At 40.4% G+C, this 19,696-nt stretch overlaps 1 protein-coding gene across 2 annotated transcripts in view; it reads left to right on the forward strand.

Moving 5' to 3' along the window:
• Positions 1 to 2,637: 2,637 nt before the first annotated feature.
• Positions 2,638 to 19,696, forward strand: part of SH3BP2 (SH3 domain binding protein 2) — a 38,641-nt gene continuing 21,582 nt past the window's right edge. Inside the window, exon 1 of one of the 2 annotated variants that reach the window (XM_071753361.1) lies at positions 2,638 to 2,750. The gene's annotated coding sequence lies outside the window, so the exon portion shown is untranslated. The remainder of the gene's footprint in view (positions 2,751 to 19,696) is intronic. The other variant, XM_071753362.1, reaches the window with a different exon arrangement.

The following is a 19,696-nucleotide window of genomic DNA, read 5'->3' on the forward strand; positions in this document are numbered from 1 at the left end:
TATTTAAGTAGAATTAAGGTGAAAGCATCACAGCTGTAGTCCCTTCAATCCCTGCTATATGAAAATGAGAAAAAAAATAATTAGGGAGTTAAAGGTAAATAGGATGAAATAGAATTTTTTTCCTCAAAATAGACCATGCTAGACTAATCTGACTATTCTCTTTGAGAAAAGCATGTATTTTTTAGATGAAAATAACGTTATGTTTTCTGATTAAATGGAGTTGGGATATATCCTCACTATAAAAGGTTATTGCAATTCAAAATAACTGGGTGGCTCCAGTAACTAGAATAATGCAGATTCAATATTATATAAAACAGTCTGAGCTGGTAAGATCTTTAGGTACAGCTAGCAAGCTCAGCTAGTTTGGGATAACTGAGAAAGAGCAAGCTCATAAAATAACTATTATTTCCTGATGTTACTCAAGTATGAAGGATCCTGGTCACAGTGTTCCCAGAAGGAATAAGCGAGTGTTCAAGACCTCTCAGCTGGAACACTGTGAGCAATTTGGGTCACACAGAAAGCTCAGCTTGTACAAAAGGAAAAGTCAGAAGAGAGATGAAGGGCCTGTTACCATGAAATACTGTTTGTGTAAGAGCTTGTCAGTTTAGCCTTCAGTTTGGGGGTGGGGAACATTTTCCTTGCTAAAGATGAAACCTGCCATTCCAACACATTTGGCAGGCCACACGTGAACATCCTATGCTGTCCAGTAATAACACACCGGATCATTTAATCATGGGCTGTTCCCTATAAAATGAAGTCACCAGGCATATTCAGCCAACAAAATGAAGGCTCCCCACACCTGCTTCAGCTTAATGCTGTCAGTTCTCTAATCTGTCTTCTCTGGAGACTGGAAATTCTGGGTTTAGTCAGTCAGGAAAATAAATGCTGTAATTTCCACCAACAAAGTCAGGATGTTCTGACACAGAACTCACACCAAAATCAGTGGAAGTGCTACATACAAAGAGCTTTGCCACTTGTGGTCTTGATATGGAACCTATTTGTGTTACACAGCCTGCCCATGGCTGTACACAGCTGGCAGTGTTTGTCCCAGGGAAAGCAAAGGCCAGGGAAAAGGGTGCTGCTGGCTGCAACTGAGATACATGCTGTGGGAAAGCTTAGGCAACTTCATTTTCCTTAGGCCCTGCCAGCACTATTACTCTCTTGTACTCAGAAATTATCTTTTTCTTTACGTAGAGACTCAGTCTAACCCAATAGTAGGTAACAGCACTGAATTTATAAATCAATCAAAGCTCATTGCTAAACCAAATTTCCTAACCAGCTCTTACTAGTCTCTGTTGTACTTAAAACACAGGGCTTTATTTCACAGGCAAAGCGCTCTCTTGCATTCAGAAAAGGGATTCTCTTTGCTTCATACCACACATTTCTGCAAATGACAAAGAAAAATAGTAAGAAATGGCATTCACAGGAAATACTGCACCACCTCATTTTCTGACCACAGAAACACCACCATAAAAGTTAAAGCCTTTCAAATATTAGCTAACTAATCACCAGAGGAATCTGCTGCTTTTTATTCAAATAAATCTACAGAATTATGCAAAGATCAATGTTTATGAAGTGCTCCTTTTCAGTTACATTCTTTTTACAATATTAAATGGAGTTAAAACTGGCCACTTTATACCTCTCATAGCAGTAGTCTCTCAATTGTGCTGCTACTTTGCATACCCTTTTTACAAGGCAAAAAAATACATTCCAAGTTGCTGAGAGTTATCAAAGAGCTTTTTGATAGAATATTTTTTTTCATATTTTCGTTATATCCCTGTTTAAATGGGACTAATTTTCAATTTTTCTGATCATCATTCATATTTTAAAAGACCGTGTGTTTTTCAGTTAGAAAAAGTAATCTGGGAAGTAATAAAAAGCAAATAGGGAAACAAACAAAAGCCCAAGAGAATACTGGATGAAATAAAAACAGATCTTAAATTAACACTTAACAAGGGAAAATGAAGTGAGATTAATGTTATCAAATTTTAAGTCACCTTCTGGAACACTTTCCAACCGTATAACATCTCTTGGAGGCAGAGAGAAGAGAGGCTGCGTGCACATGTGCCAGGCTACAGCTCGCTGCTGAGCCTTCCCCGGGCCTGAGCGGGACATCCCGCAGCAAGGACACGATGCTGCAGTCCGGACAGACCCGGGTCAGTGCCTCCTCCTGCTTCCCGATGGACACAGGACACCCACAAGTGACCTTCTCCATTCGCAGGTATCTCACAACCTGCCTTCCCCCTGCCCCCGCGGTCTGTTAGGTCTGGGGACCTGGGGCGGGCTCTGTCAGTCAGACAAAACCCGATTCTGCCAAGTCCTGTCCTCCAGGGCTGCGGATTTTATCCTTGCCTCTGACAGAGCTGAGACTGACAAGAGCTGAGGCAGTGGCCTCCACTAAGGGGCCTGAGGAAGCGGCGGAGTTTTCAGTACACACAGCCCGGACAGCGCGGGGCGGGGGTTACGGATCCTAAACCGAGACCGGACAGGGTAAAGCAGACACAAACCGGCTTCGAGCATCACATCACGGCCTCGCACAGCCCAGCTCGCTTCCCCCGTAGCCTTTCCCGGGAGATCTCTGCCCCGCGGCAGGCGAGGAGGGGTGGATGGGTCCCGGAGGCGGGCCCGTCCCGGCAGGTGAAGGAAGGGGCGGGCACTTGGACTGTGCTGTGGAGCGGGGTTTGGCGGCCGGCGCGGCGGCTGCCGCCGGCGGAGCTGAGACGAGGGGGCTGCGTTGGGCTCCGGGTGAGGTGAGCTCCGGCTCCTGGCGTTCCCGCTCCCTGAGGGGCGACGGCGGGAAGGGGCCCCGCGCGCGCCCGCCTCTCCCTATTCCCCCCCCCACGCCGCTTCAGCGCTCGAGAAAGTCCCGGGGGAATTACCGGGAGCCTCCAGAGACGCCGCTGCCGCCCGGCGGGAGAGCCCCGGTGCTGGGCTGGGAGGTGTGGGGGTCCGGTGTCCCCCAGAGCTGCCGCCTGGTGTTGAGGCGCTTGGTAGTCCCCTCGGGAGGACTTCAGGGAACTTATCCGGCCTCGGTCTGTGTCCCTCGGCAGCTGCGCTTCTCTGGGAAGAGGTAACCCCACCTGTGAGGGGAACGCGGGAGGACGCCTCGGGTCTCCCGGTCCCATGCGGTGGCACCTTCAGTTCGGTTCCGTTTGGGTCAGTGATGGGATCGGTTTGGCGGTGTGTGAGGAGGAAAGGGTGTTCGATCGTGGGGGAGAAGTGTAGGCGCCTTCCTCCAGGAAGGGAACGACTGCAGAACTGTGCTATTCCTTCACTTACGCTGCGCTTTTCCCTGGAGTTGTTAACGTGAGGGGTGATTCCCAGCATGTTTCCAGTGAGAGTTTAACTGTGTGCTAAAGGATGAAGCAAGACTTTTTAGAGGTGAAATAGAGAGTAAAGATGCATTTGTGGCATAATTTTCCTTAATACTTCAAGCTCCTTCCATCTGGGAAGCCCCCTCATGTTGGTGTGAGTCATGCTGTCACCTCTGTTCACCTTCACCTACAGGTACAGGTGTAGGCTCAGTGCAAACCCTGTCCTGTTTCCTCTGTACTACTTGTGTCACTAGAAAGCAAGGACACCTGGAGGATGTTTACCTCATTTGTCAGTTCTTATCCGAGAAGTGACCACTGCAAACTGGTAGCAGCTTAAGGATACTGTTATCCAGAAGCTGTCAGAGTGGACAAATGTTTCCCCTCCTACCGCAGTCTGCCAAGACTTGGTGGGTCTTGATGATGCAGAGCAGATCAGCAGTGGGACTGGACCTGCCTCGGACATACTCAGAACAGATGAAGTGATGTTGCTGAGCAGATGTCCAGGAGCCTTTCCTGCTGGTGTATATACTGCACAGACAGGACTTGAATTTCCTGTGTGAAAATAGGTGCATAAAACTGCTATGTTTCCTACACTGAAAAGCAAATTTCTACTTTTACTCTGCTGTTACTGTCTTAGGACTTAAGAAACAAATTCAGATCTGATTAATTACACAACTCTTCTGTTGCATTTGTACAGAAAATACAGAGCTGGAGCCCCTGCGCTGTGTTTCGTTCACACATTACTTTCATGCTACAGACAAAAGTAGAATTAAATTGCTGTTTTTCTCTTAGGCATAACTCATGTTTCTTTCCCTTCCTGTTACTGTATTTTGGAGCCATCTTTCTGTTGCAAGAGAGCTGATTAATAGATACCCTTTGCCAATATTCCGTTACTGGGGAGTCAGTACTGGGTCAGCTTAGTGGTGGGTTAAATGCTGTTTCCTGTTTGTAATTTTTTTGTTTTAAAATCTCCCAATTCTCCATAAACTTCTCCACAAAGCATGACAAACTTCATGGTAAAACGTCCAGAAAATAGGGAGATAGAGAGACACCAGTTCTGGAAAAGGTTTAGTTTTCAAACCATTAAGGATAAATTCTTGCAGGCACCTCTGGCAGGGCTCTGCAAGGAAGAATTCGTGCATTTGAGGCCATGCTGATCAGTTGACTGTGAATCTGTAAGCTCCTGCCAGCAGACAAGCTCCTTGTGTTTATGAAGCCTAATTTTGTTGTTAGAAAACTGGTTAACCTACAAAAAAACCCCAAACAACCCAAACCAGAGGGTGTGGAAGGTCTCCTCCAATTTCTCACTGAAGTGGATGTGGAGCAGCCTCCTTTGATAGAAAACCAAACCTGGCAGCCACTTGGGTAATGAATACTAAGTAGAAATATAAATGTGTTAATAACTGTTATAACACTAAACACACTAAAACACAAACATGGGTGATGAAAAGACATATATATATATGTCATTTTACCTGTAGCAAAAGTGTTCTTGATGCTCAGACTGATCTTGGTAGTACCTTTATTGCTGTGCATTACAGAGTGATGAGGTTACAGTAATAGATACCTATGTGTTTTAACTTGAAGGCATTGACTTAACTGTTGGTATATCTTCCAGTCTGTTTGGCATGAGAAGTCAGACAATGGGTAAGTCATGTTTTTATCAGATTATCCAGCAGTTTCATAAGTAGTTTGGAATGTGCAGCCCTGCAAATATCATGTCAATTAATTGTTGCTGGCTTAAACCCTGAACTTAAAAGTACTTGCAGATGTAAGTAACCCTATTATTTGTAAAACTGTTAGTTTGTATTACTGTAGGATCAGGATCTTGGCTTACTGCTTCTGCAAGAAAGTTCATACAAGCTCAGGCTCTGGGCAGAATTGATGGCTAGCTCTGTAAACAATGGTGTGGACTCATAGCAGTTACCAGGGAACTTCCAGAGTAAATTTGATTGAGTTTGAAAGTATTGGTTAATAAAATGTTTCTTCCTCAATTTGTTTTCACCTACTGAAGGAGATTTGTGAGAGAGGAGAGAAAATAGTCTCTTAGATGGCTACTCTTGCATTAGGTAAGCATTCTTCTGACATTTTTTGAAGGCAAACTTATTCCATGAGGGTTTTGTAGTGACACTTCTTTTCACTTGTACTGTAGTGGAACAGTGTCTGGAAAGGACTCTAGAAATCAGAGGGATTTAAGGCAGCCTCAAAGGTAATCTGGGAGACATAATACATTTATTTAAATACAATACTAAATGTAGTGTGCATTTTTATACTGTTGCCACATGTGTGTATGTCACTGTCTATTCCTCTAATATTCACAGACTATTGCTAACTCATTAATCTTAAGTCCTCTTCTACTCAGCTTGTGCTACTTTGTATGGACAAGTCTGATGGTTAGATTCCATAATTTTAGAGTTCTTTTCCTACTATGATGATTGTGTGATTCTGATGTTGTGCCTTTTGGGCAGTGTTGAGAAAAGAGTTGAAGTCACTGTAGTTTTGGTCAGCTGGGTCTGGTTGTAGACTTTAAGGAATCATGCTGTTTATAATAACAAGTATATGGATCATTAGAATGCTTGCTTAAGATAGATGACTAGAGTAGAGCTAGATGATTCAACTCCAGCATATATGAAGGCTGGAGATGAACTGCTTGCAAGAGCCTGAAGTGATAGTCTGAGGGCAATGGTGTTAAATTAGGGAAGAGTAGATTTAGGTTGGATGTTAGGAAAAAGTTCTTTACCACGAGGGTAGTGGAAGAGTGGAGCAGGTTGCCCAAGGAGATAGTTGAGGCCTCATCTCTGGAGATGTTCAAGGTGAGGCTTGGCATGGCTATGAGCAGCTTGGTTTACTTGAGGTCGTCCCTGCTTACTGAAGGGCACTGATGACCTTTAGAGGTCCCTTCCAAAGCAAATTCTTCTCTGATATAACAGAATTCTCACCACACCATGCTTTTTGAGAGCAATATACTGTCTCCACAGTATTTCTCCAAGACCTCTTTGAAGGTTTTTCAATCTTGACTCTTCTCCATAAACTCCTATGTTGAATTATTTTTTCTTTTAAAAGAAAAGGGGTTAGAGTCCACATTTTGTTTAACACATGCAGGAATCTGAAAACTGTTTTTCCTGAAGCAAGAGACTAATTTTAAACAGGTCAGTAGTTAGGGGAGAGTGCAGAGACATGACTTCCTATAGAAACAAACCTAAATGTTGTTTTCCCCTTATGCCAGCATAACTGGAATAATTTATTTACTTTACTTGCATGCCAGGTAATTTCCAATAATGACCAAGTTCTTATTTCTTCTAAGGCGTTGTTATTGCAGTGGTTACACATATCTGAATATCTTTGGCCGAAAGATTTTAAAAGATAAAGTACAGTGCAGAGAAGGAACTGCAATAATTCAGAAATCAGACCTTGGCAATACTTATGTCTTCAGCTCCCGCAAATTTTGGTTCTAGGAGCAGAGAAGAGAATAGCTTGCATGCCTGTTTTAAGGATTCCTGCTGTATCTCCTGCTGAATTCCTGCTGCAGTCACAATCTGGTTTAACCAGACCTAATCTCTAGCTAGGGCTCTCTCTAAAGTAGTTCTGGCAGGTCTTTGCTTCATGGAAAGTGGACATTCTGGATCTGTCTCCTAAAAGAGTTGCAAAGAGCTGCTATAGGTAGCTGGTGTGAAATAAGCAACTCTTTTGCTAAGTTTAGGAATAGCTGCTTTTCTGTGTCATTGCTGGATTAAGCTTCATATCTCTGGTTCTCAGAGGCAGGGGAAGCTGACCTTTGGTTTCCTATGGGTTTATATTCCCATAAAGGCTAAAGGTAAAACTCCAAGAAGGCTGAAGAACTCCTATTTTCGTGTGGTTTATGTTTGAAAATTCCCCTTGTTCAACTGGTTATTTTTAAAGCTTTCTGGGGTTTTATTTTCCTTATGCTAAGGTATAACATTGTCTGCGAAAACTGCACATCATTAATCATGCATCACTTCTGTCCCAATGGAAAAGTAGTTACCTTTGAATTGTTAGGTCTTGCCATTCCATTGTTCTTCTAGTGTTCATTTGTCAAAGAAGGAACTTCCCATTTCAAGCTACCTTTGATTCCTTAAATTTTAATAGGTAAACACATTTTTCATAGTTAAATGGAACCATTTCACTATAGCTTTTGAAAACATGAGATTTGGTTTTGTCCTTGCAGAGCATTTCATTGGTTAGGGCAGGGCAGGACAGGAGGTCTGAGTTCTGTTCTTTATAGGATGACTGATTTATGTTGGTCATACTGTATATTGTAGCATGTGAGCACTTCTGGATAATGTGGTAGTTCCTGATAATTCCAAGTGGATTTAGGTGCCTAAAGGGAATTACAGCATGGAAATGGCTTTCACCCACTCATGGAACACTTAGAAAACAATATCTGCACACAGATTTGAGATCACTTCACAGAAAGTGGTCCATGTAAACAGATTATAGTTGTTGTTGCTTGATGTAGTAGACATTTAGGTTAACTTTGTTTACCTGTACAATATCATCTCCTCTTGACACAGGCATGCACAAAGGAATTGCATATAAACACTTCATTTATATTCTTGATTGTTTCAGTGCAGGAAATATATTACAACCCCAAATAGAGAATCTGGGGGATCTGAATTTATTTAGAATCTGAATTTATTTAACCAATGCTTTTATTTCCTTATCTCTTCAGCTTTGCTGTAACTGCAAGTACTAGGAGAAACCTGGTTTTATGCCTTTGATCATGAACTCACCTGTAAGGACTGCTCAAACAGGAGATCTTTTGTTCCACATAGTTTCCTCAAAATATAAAAATGGAATTTTCATGAGAACATACATGGAAGCAACAGCTGAGCAAAGTATCCACCTTAATTTTTTTTTTATCTGTTGGTCATGTTTAGTAATATTTAACTTTTTTGTCAGCATCAAACCCCTGAAATTTTTGGCTTCCATCCTTTTTTGCAGGAATATCACAAAAATATGCAAAGGTCATGAATGAGGTCCTCTCTTTTTACTGTTTTCAGCATACCTGAGAATTATAACAGTCTGTGGCCTGAGTCTTCAAGCAGAAATAAAGTTTTTTGGTTTTCTCCTTCCCTTGTCAAAATCCTTGGTGTGACAGAAAGACTGGAGGTGCATCAACTATTCATCTTGACAATTAATTTTAGTTGTGTTGCACAGCAACATGGCAATGTGTTTGTTGTATGCATGGAGCAGTACCACAGCAATGCTAGAATATAGGCACTGTGGCAGTTTCAGTACAATTTCAGTGAGTTTTAAGAAATGAAACCCACACTGACTGACTAGTGCTTCTGAACAGTAACTTCTCACACCTAGAGCAGAGTAGGAGTAGCAATATGTAGACCAGAAATTGACAAAGGATCTAATTCTTAGAACTGTATTAGTATTTTATGTTGCTGTTGCTCTCATGTCTAAAGCTAATTTGTATATTTCCAGCCCCCTGGTTTAACAGTGATTACCAGGTTCCATTTAAGTGATTAGTTCCAACTTGTTGTAGAAAACCAACCTACATTTTGGAATTTGAATTATTTTCCTCATTCTTGCTTCAGGCAGTACTTGAAAAGAAAAGGCTGGGGGAGTCCAGCAGCACCAGTGTGCATGTCTGGAACTGTTTCTGTGTTTGTCTAAGTGTTAAGTAGAGGGAGAGATGATGGGAAGCGTGCTGCAAGACTTCTAATGAAAGGTGATTTACAGGTAATTGAGACATGACTAAAAGCAAAAGATTTCTCAGGAGTTTGAAGCATGTCCAAATAATCAAGAGGAGAGAGAACAGTAGAAGGAAGTAGAAAGATTCAGAATTCTTAGATTTAGTACTTGTACAGTCAGAAAAGAAAATAAAAGATACTAGATAATGGGAAAAGTGGTCTGCATGTGTGTGTTTTCTCTCTGTTAAGACAATAATGTGAATTTAGATTGGGCCTCAGTGACCTGAACTCCATTGTTACAGAGTGTGAATGCACTTCTTGTGGTTCAAGTAAGTCAGTCTGGAACTGCCAGCTGGACTGCATCTTTTGGTGGTGTTCTGCTTTAACAGATGGAAGTAAAGTCAGATCTAGCTGAGCTGGCAGTCTTCCTATTTAGACGAACCATGAACCTGTGCTGTGTAATTTAATAATTAATCCTTAAACAAAGGCAGGACAATCCTAAAAGCTCTTAAATTGAGGTGACTACAGATTCATCTTGTAGTAGCATTGACTTTTTCATTTAAACACATGCAAGATAAGAAACAAGAAGCATTGAAGGAGGGGAATCTTGCTTAACATATGTTTCCACGTTTATGTTTAGTTCTTCAGGAAAGTGAGCTTCCTACTCTCCAGGAGAGCTTTAGTCTGCTGAAATCAGTCACTGAGGTGTCTTTATTTATGCAGCACTTCAGAATCTCAGATCCTGAAACAGAAAGCATAAAAACGTGTGTTACTCATTTTCATTTTTCATGAAATAATTGCTTAGTAACAAAAAAGGAAGAAGCGAGGTGGAAGTGGGTAATGTGAATACCTCAGTCTTGTCTGGTGATACATTGTTTGTAAGATGAAAAAAAAAAAAAAAGTGGTTTGATAGGAAGCTTTGTTTCCCTGTTCTATTTTTAACTTCAGCTACTGTAATGATAGACATTAGTCATCATTCTGGAAACAGTATTTAAAAAAATAAATATTTGCATATTTTCCTGTCACGTAAATGTTAGTTTGTTGAGGTGGGGGAAAAAAAACTTCATTTTGAGTTTAAAAGTCTCATGCACTTTGATTTTTGTAACCTGTTGAACCTATATAAGTAGAAAGTGTATTTGATCTGTGATTTTCTTTCAATATCTTCATGTAGATATTATTTCAAGTTAATACCTCTTTGAAATGGTCCTTATCTTGTGTTTTATTAGCTTTCTTACATTATTTTACAAGACTTACTGTACTTTAAATCCCAACATGAATGAGAGGCAATCTCTTTACTTGTATATTTACAAAACTTCTTAAAACTCTGGTTTAAATGCCACATCCTAAAAAATTTTATCTTGAACTCTACCTAGTTCCCTTTAATTTCAGCACAAATTGCTTGCATGCATCTAAGTGCTGAGGTTGGCACTGAAACTAGAATATAGGAGCTAGGTCCTGTGACCAGGCAGCAGAGGCTCAAATTACTAGTCTCTGATCTTGTGATAACCCTACTAAAAAGAGTAAACCATTATCTTGATGTTGCTTAATAGTAATTGTGTTACAACATGTCACATTAATTATTTTTATTTCTCCTAGACCAAGCTGGAACTTCTTACTGTCTCTGAAGAGACTAACTCAATGTATTGCAATTGCAGGACAGTTATTTCCTCAAGTTTAGGCATTTCTCACCTCAGAGCACTGTGATATGGTTTAATTGCAGAGATGGCATAAGCTTTTACTGAACACTGTTCTCTCAGTACATTTACTCTTAAACCTTTTACACAAATCTAACAATTGCACTGCTTTGACCAAGGCTGTGAACTTCTGGTATTTCCTTGTACTAAGCTTTAGATTTATAGGTTTATAGGTTCTATTATAGTCACCAGTAGGTAACTCTAATCCTCTCCATTTTTTCCCTGTAGTTTTCTGTATTCCTGGAAGACTTAGCATTTCTTTCTATTTTATATCCTGATAATGAATTAGAGAGAAATTTAGCACAAAGAAACCTAGACTATAAGCCTACGGGTCCTATAAGAGGGAAGGCTTATAATTAGATAACTAAATACTGATGTGATCTGTAAACTTGATCAACCAAAATGAGGCACTAGGAGCTGTGTTCCGGCAAAGGAGTGACCCGACTTGCACAACTGCTGAGCATCTGCAGCCTTTAATCAATCAGGCTGAAACATTCAAGCTTTCCACTGTAATTCTTCAGTCTGTTCATCAGACTCCACTATCATGCCAGGTCAGTATGCTTCCAAAGCACTGCCCAGTGAGCTTTGCACACACTGTGTGGAGGAAGATGCTTTCTGATGTAAAACTGTGTGTGACACCTGTGGGACCACAGGACAGTCAGTCCTGTGCAGTCTCCAGTGTTTGATATCTGGGAGAGTACTTACCTGTGATGTCTGACTGGGGACTTGAATTAGAGCTGTAAACAGATGAATATACTCCTGAGTAACAGAACACTGACCAGAAAAGATTCTCTGAAAAGACAAAATGCTCAGTGCAGCAGCAGCAGCAAATGAGCCTTTCTGTAAGATTAGTAGTTCTCTTTCTCCTATAGAGTTGGCGGTAAAAAAATACCTTGAAGAATGCTGATGGGATTATACAAAACAGAATTGTGCCTCAGGATTTAGGGAAAGTCAAATAATGAGATGATGCATAGTCTGCCCCAAATTCATTCCAGTCCCACCATCAATAAACTTGTGTGGGAGCCAATTAAGCATGGCAGACTGCTGGGATTATGCTGGCTAAATACTTGGTGTGTGACTGTGCACTGGGGGAGGGAAGGAAATTTGGAAGGGAAAGAGGAATATTTTAAATGTACTTTTCTTGCTTAAACTAGGAGAACAGAGTTAGATAACATAATCTAGCCACTCAGAGGAAATTCTTGCACTTGTGGAAAGCTGTTATGGAAAGAAGTCGCAGTGAAATTATTTCTTCCCCTCTGAACTTAAAGCCTCAGTGAGTCATTCCCTGCCCCCCACCAGCCCTTATTTCTGCCCCTGGGCAAACAGCACAGCTCTTGTGAAGATGTTTGTAGTTCAGAAAGCCACAAATCTGAGTGTCTGAGGAGGCAAATGGAAGCATTATCAGAGGAACGTGTGAATTTACTGAATCTCGCATCTGCTTTGAGGTGCAGATAACCTTTCTAATACTGATGGAAACAATGCTGATAAGATGGAATGCCATATTTCCAAATGTACACAATACTAAACGATATCAAAGTGATTAAGTCAGGAACTATCTGTCATATTGGCACCGTGCCTGCTGTGCCTTTGCTGCCAGACTTTTCTTCCCAGCCCCATGGCATCCCTACTCCCGCAGCAGAGAGCAGCTGAGTTTCTCCTCCCTGCTGTCTGGCAGCTCTTCTGCTCAGCAGAGGTGGGCAGTGCTGGTGCTTCTTGGCTCTCAAGGAATGAGGGGACGACTGGGGGTAGAAGTTTGTTAGTGGGGCAGATGGGTGTCACAGTGCTTGTCATGCAACCCGTGTGTTTGCTCTGTGTGATGGAGCTCCCCTGCAAAATTGGGTTGGCAGATGGCCAGGGATTAGTGACAAATCTGTTAATTACTAAAGATGTACTAGCTTCTGATCTACCATGCTGCAACAGAATCATGCTAATTAATAATTACTTGGTAGTAGGGAGCTCAGTGCTGGACTGTTGAATTGGAAGCTAGGCCTGTTGCAGAGCTGCAGATCTTACTCCAAGGAATGTGTGGCTCTGGCTTGATGGTCTTGGTTTATTGGGAGAGAACCAAGTAGAAGGGATTTGCAGCAGTGTCTTTTCTATGAAATGTGGCAAATTGAAGTATTTTTGCTCAAAACTCTAGCAAATTTATGCACTTAATTTCTGTCCTGGAGTATTCTTAGACAGCAAGGAGCAAAGTAATTAGATGAGTTTACCAGTTGGTCAGTCTTGCCTTCTTTCTTTTAATATCTTATTATTGGGTTATTATGTGTTTCAGCAGCTCACAGGTGAAAGACCTCAGCCACATAAAAAGCAAATATAAGCCTGCTATGTTCCTAATAATCCTGTGCTAAGAAGGCAATAAACTTTATCACTATTCACTATTTATCCCTTGTATGGTTTTATGCTGCCTACGTCAGCAACATCACCTAGAAAAAGAAGAGGGAGCTTGTAGTAGAATGAAAAGGATTGAGCCTGGTGGTCTGTAGAATAGCCAAAGAACCAAAAGGGGTAGTGAGTCTTAGAAAATAGATTGCTTATGATTTCTAATTCAATAGTGGGAGTTTCAACAAGGTGGAAAGGAAAACTATATAGCATTCCAAACCAGCAAAAAAATTGTGCTTTCAGATTTCAAGGTATACAGTACATAGCAAGAACTCCTTCAAGATCAATTATGTATACTTTCCTCTTAATAGTTTCTAGTATTCTTTCTGTTTAAGGCTCATTTTCACTCGGTTAAATTGTAACTATTGCAGTCCTTGCACTTGTCCCTGCCAGCTGCTGGGGCTCTGGCAGATTGCACAAGAGAGGAGGCAGCACTGGAGCAGTGGAAGGGAAACAATGATTTTTTTGTTACTTTTCTGTTGCTCATTTTAAGAAAAACAAGAAAGGTTTTTACTGACTGTAATTACAATTATAAATGTCTTACCTGGACTTAAAGGATACACCAGTCTTATGACTTACTCTTTTAAAAAATAGTTCAATTGAAGATTATTGAACCTGTAAGAATGCTTTTGCTCCTTTTTTTCTTGTGAAGAAAATCCACACTAGGGAGCAAGTACTTCCTATATCTTAATATTTGTTCTAACTTAGATGCAAATAAAAATGGATGTACTTGTTTGTACTGTTGGAAAAATTTGGCACCATGTTATAGCTGGAGTAATCTATCCACATTCTGTTCCTCTTCTTCCAAGAAAAACTAAAAAGCCATAAACTAGAGGCTAGCATTGTTCATCAAAACTGTAGTATTATGTCACTTTTTCTGTTAAAGATGGTTCTTTCCAAATAATAGCTTTTATTTGTACATACCCACGTGTTTTGCTGCATATATAATGTGACTGTGTGTGCACATGCACAGATACAGATGCAATACACAGCAGGTGAAAAGAGTCTGCAGTTCTACCTAAACTGGAGAACTTTCCAGGATGTGCCTTTAGTAACTGTAATGATGCTTTTGTTTCTCCGGTATGAGAAGACATTTGTTAAATAATCAAACTGCTTCTTGTAATTTTCCTTTTTTAAAAAAGGGATTTATTCAAGCAAAAATCCTGCTTTATCTGTCAGTGGTGTATCTTTGTTTATCATATAAACTATAATGTGCTTTTGTGGCTATATCAAAATCTTTGCTAACCTGCGATGATGCTAAATTTAGAAATACTTTATAAAATTAAGCAGACAGGTTTTTTTCAATTATGGAGTGAGAGTTCTATTTTGAAGGTTTGGAACTATTAGGTTTTGATGTTCTGGAAATGTGTCTGATAGAATTTTAAAATTAATTCCATTGTAACCTGGAAAATGTGTTTCATTAAAATAGTGGCTTACTAGTTGGACAGACTAATACCACCACTTTCTAGCACACCTTTAAAACTGAGAGTTTATTTTATGTCTGTAGATACAAGCATGTGTTTGTAATACATGCCTACACTCTGAGATAACACTGAAGTGCAGTTTTTTAGAGGATGTTGTGTATCAGTCTGCATGGTTTCAAATGCTATATAAAAGAATCACAAATACTATTAAATATTTCCAGAGGGTGCAGAAACAGCACTTTAGGGAATAAAGTTCAGCTTCTGTAGACCTTTTATTTTGTCCTGCCAGTAACACAAAGAATTGAATCAATGCATTTGTAATATGTGTGATAAGTCATGTGGCTTGGTCTGGGTGAACTATTGTTGTATTTACCACACAAAGATGTCAGGTTTGATTACTTATGTTGAAACAGGACTAATCCCATTGACCCATATTCCAGAATTTCCTTTGTGCAAGTGAAATCCAGCTTCAGCTCTTCATTGTGTAAAAGTGACTCGTATTTACACTGCCTTAAGAATATCTAGGGTGTGTATGGGAGGAAGATAATCTATAAATACTGTAAAAGCTTCTGCTTGAAGTGTTCTATGCTGTATATATGAGAGTAAGCTTGAATTTTATGGAGAGCCAAAACTTGGAAATGAAAGAATGCTATATGGACTTCTTGGAGATAATGGCTGTTAGGTTTAGGCAGTGCACAAAGTATAAGCTTTTGCAGGCCATAAAGAAGAATGCTTTTATATCATAACCACTTCTGGCTGTCAGGAGTCTGGCTGCATTATCTTGAAAGATCTTTTTAAAAATAATTTTTAAGAAAGAAGAGTGCACAGAGGCAATGTATTCCTGGTAACTCATCTTGCTAAGAAGATGAGTAGGGTTTCTGCATTTATAACATATACTGTTTCCTTAAGAACTATATAGATATGAATTTTATATCTATTTAGTTACAGTGTCTGTAAAATGAAAATCAGTTTTGGAGGTGAAAAATCTGAGGCCAGGAGTCAAACAAATGTTCTTTGGACCATTGTTGATGTGACCAAAAGAATGGAAAGAATAGACAATGCTATTAAATGTTTAAGAAAGGATTTAGAAGGAATCAAGTTCTCTATGACAGGTTAATGTGGGGCCAAGCATCTTCAAATCAAAAAGGGGTAGGGATGTGTGGGGAGGTACAATCTAACTGGACTGTAGACTGCATTTGAAAAATGCCAGACTTCTGCTAGATTCAAACTTTGGCTGGAATAAGTCCATAAGTCTTAATTTAAAAAATAAGGTGGGAAGGAAATGGAAATATCTGTTAACGTTCTAGTTTAGGGACTTCTTTTTAACTACTTGATTGGACAATAGGGATAGCTATGCAGAGTCAGATCTGAGGGTTTCATACAGAAGAGTATAAGAACTGGGCAAAGGTATAGAATATTCTTCCAGCTTAAGAATTTGCATTTTGGGGGCTTACTGGAGTAAATCTGAAGTGTCAGAGACTGACATCTTGGAGTCTGAGATGGATTTCTACATTTCCAGCTTCTCAGTCACTGTGAACTAAGCCAGATGGAGTGCAGCATTTTTTTTCTTTTTTTCTTTTCCCCTCCTGTACTCAGTTTGCATGGCAAGGTTTTTGTAGTGAGGGAGCTCCAGGGGTGGCTTCTGTGAGAAGCTGCCAGAAGCTTCCCTTACGTCTGACAGAGCCAGCGCCAGCTCCAAGCTGGACCTACTGCTGGCCAGGGCCAAGCCCATCACTGGTGGTGGTAGCAACTCTGTGCTAACACAGTGAAGAGGAAGAAAATCCTTCACAACACGAACAGCAATTGCAGCCAGAAGACAAGAGTGGGAATTTATAAGAGAAACAACTGTGCAGACACAGAGATCAGTGCAGGAAGGGGAGGAGGTGCTTGAGGCACCTGGCAGAGTCCCCTGCTGCTCCTGGTGAAGCAGTGTGTTCCCTGCCAGCCCAGGGAGGTCACAAATAACCACCTACAGCCTGTGGAAAGGAACCCACACCCAGGTACCTGAAGGAGGTACCTCCACTGGAGCACAGTGTCCCCTGTGGAGAGTGTGGGCTCACACTGGAGCAGGTTTGCTGGCAGGACTTGTGACCCCGTGGGGGTCCTGCCCTGGTGTAGTCTGTCCCTGAAGGACTGCACTCTGTGGAAGGGAGCCGTGCCAGAGCAGTTTGTGAGGAACTGTAGCCCATGGGAAGGACAGAAGTTTGTGGAGTTCTGTTTCCTGCGGGAGGGATCCCATGCCTGGAGCAGGGGAAAAGGGTGAGGAGTCCAACTCCAGAGGAGGAAGGAGCATCTGAGAAAATGTAGAGTGACCTGACCGCAACCCTAATTCCTCATCCCAGGTGCTGGTAGAAAGAGGCAGAGAAAAATGAGAGTGAAATTGAACCTGGGAAGGAGTGGTGGGGTGATGGGAGGGTGTTTTAAGATTCAGATTTTATTCTCTTATATCCTACTGTGATTTTTATGGTAAAGAAATTAAATTTATTTCTCCAACTTGAGCTCTTTTGCCTATGACAGTAATTGGTCAGTGATCTCTCCCTGTCTTTATCTTGACCCACGAGGTTTCCAATGTTTTTTTGTCCCCTGTCCAGCTGAGGAGGGGAATGAGAGAGAGGCCTTGGTGGATACCTGGCACACTGCCAGCCTCAGCTCACCTCACTGCTCTGAAACATTAGTGATCAGCACTCCAGAAACAGTTTTGCTTTACATGTGCAGTGCCACTAAGTCTGTTCCCCTTATATTTAATTTTCTGAAGTCTTTTTTCCAGTGTGAATAAGTTAATCCTTATCAAGGCTCTTATAAGAGTATACATCTCAACTTTAAAGATAGGTCAGAAAAGGAGGTGTTTCAGGAGAAGAGTTAAGTGACATCAAGATCAGATGGAAAGTAAGAATCTATAACTTATTTTAGATCCTTGCCTTTGACCTATCTTACTGTCAGATGTTTGTTACTTTTATATATTTGATTAGGCAACCTGCAGTCTGTCTTGTAAAATAAGAATGTTTGTGTCTAATGCAGTATTGCATATGAATGTCTTCTATACTTGAAAATAGACCAGTGTGAGCTCACTTTTGAATGCAATTCTACAGTTTCAGAGACACAGGGCAATGCTGGGCTAATCCTTGCTGTTAAATAAGACAATGTAAGCAAGATTTAAAGGGGAATAATTTTTTTTTCCTTTTGGTAATATCTCTGAAGCAAGTAGTGATTTCTGCAAAAGAAATGATAATGTAATATGGCATTGTCAAAGTTCTGCCCACTGCATACGTTTGTACATTATTTGGGTTGACTTGAAATTACATTTCCCTCTCCTGTCCCCCAAATTAAAATTGTTTACTGCTCTCTTTATGGCACAGACTCATAGTGTACATTTGTTCTAATTTAAAAATCTTGACCTAAAATGCCAGGTGCTCATGATCTTGTGGTTATAATTAAACTGAGTTCTTGTAGCAAGTCAGCATGAGTTTGCAGGGCTTCTTTCCAGTGCGTGTTTAAAAACAAACAAACAAACCAAAACAAATACAAAACCAAACCAAAACCCCAAAAGGGTAGTATTTAGCTAAGTGATGAAATATACAGTGACCTGAATTCCTGGTTATTGCAATCCATGCTCCTACCTGTTTCAGTCATTTGACCCACGCAGGGTCTTGTGTGGTTGGAGGCTGATTCAGGGTCTTGAGTGGCAAAATGCTTATGCCTTACAGAATCCTTCAGAGAAGTCCTTATCACAGTTAAAAAGGGAACTGTCACTGGAACCAGAATAAAGCAGCCTTGTTTCTGGTAACACCTACAAGTTTGCAGGAGGTTTTGAGCATAAGGAGCCTCAAAGCTGTTGGAGGTGGGGACTGGCATTACCAATACAGCCCAGTTTAGCCTTCTCATTCTATAAATTACACTCGCTTATTTTGAGACTCTGATTCCTACTCAGAATTTCCAAGTATGAGAAGAGCAAACTCTGAGATGCTTCACTGCATCATTATTTAGAAACCAGCACCAACCACTGCCTTGTATGCAAGTGAAATATTGTGTGATTACACTTCGTCTTTAAATTGCACCAAACAGTCTCTTTACAAGCAAATTAAAAATAGGAAATATTTCTCTTGTTTTGTTTCCCCAGGGTCTGAGAGAAGCTGAGCTTCCTCTTTGGAGCTGGCTGCAGCCATTTGCCTGCAGAAGTTTATTTCCTTAAAAATAAGCTTTCGCCATTCTACCACAAGAGGGACACGGAAGCTTGAAGGGCTCCTCTAAATCACGGCTCACTGAATTTCTTTAGTGTTCAATTAGTAGCTTGTTAGTGGGATCAGCGATAGAGATTTACTCAAATTTACACATTGGGGGTTTTTTTGCTAACAGACATTCAAAAGGACTTCCTCTTCGTGTTTTTGTCGAGTTCAATATCTTGCTGCAGGAATATTTTAAAAGTGCTTATATTCAGTAATTTTTTTAGAGTTGCATATTCACTCACATGAAATATACTCTTTAAGTAGCAATAGTAGTCTTGGACCTGAGTTTCGTTGGTCTTGTATAAGCACAGTATACAGTGAATTAGTGGATGTTGTTTGTCTTGTCAAAGTGCTGTAGTCTCAGAAATGGTACAAAATTATGAACATAAGTGTTGGGCCTCTTCTTTTGCCTTCTTTTTTTCCTTAGACTCTTAATATGCTTTAAATTGATTTAAATAAAAGTCTAAGGAAACAAAAATATTTCCTAACAACAGACTTAATGTGATGTGGCAAAATATCTGCTGGTTAAATGTACCCATCAGATTTGCTTTATAATCAGTAATGGATATTTGACTCCCTCTTGTTAATTTCTAAAAGCCTTTATTTAGGAGTTCAGTTCAGTGGTCTGCCAGTTTAAATGCTTAAAGGTGTTTTGACATGTAAGCAGAAATTACTTTGTAGTCCAACATTGTTTCCTAAGTTATCAATGATGAGTACATTAGTGATAATATGTTTTTCAGTTCTGTAAGATTGTTTCAACTGTACTCTTAGAACTGAAAACTTCTGCCATGGAAATAATTTGTGGAAACTCCCGCTCTAAGTGTCTACATGTATTTGGGGAAAGTCCCTTTACAGCTGTCTGCAGCACAACTGTCTTCAGGAACAGGATTTTGGCAGTCATGTTTGTACTGATGCTCAGGTATATGGTGTTAAAAATATGGTCTGGATAACTGCCTTTATTTACTTTTTTTTTTTTTTTTTTTTTTTTTTTTTTTT

Source organism: Heliangelus exortis, chromosome 10 (assembly GCF_036169615.1).
Source record: "Heliangelus exortis chromosome 10, bHelExo1.hap1, whole genome shotgun sequence".
In the NCBI taxonomy this organism is placed as follows: Eukaryota; Metazoa; Chordata; class Aves; order Apodiformes; family Trochilidae; genus Heliangelus; species Heliangelus exortis.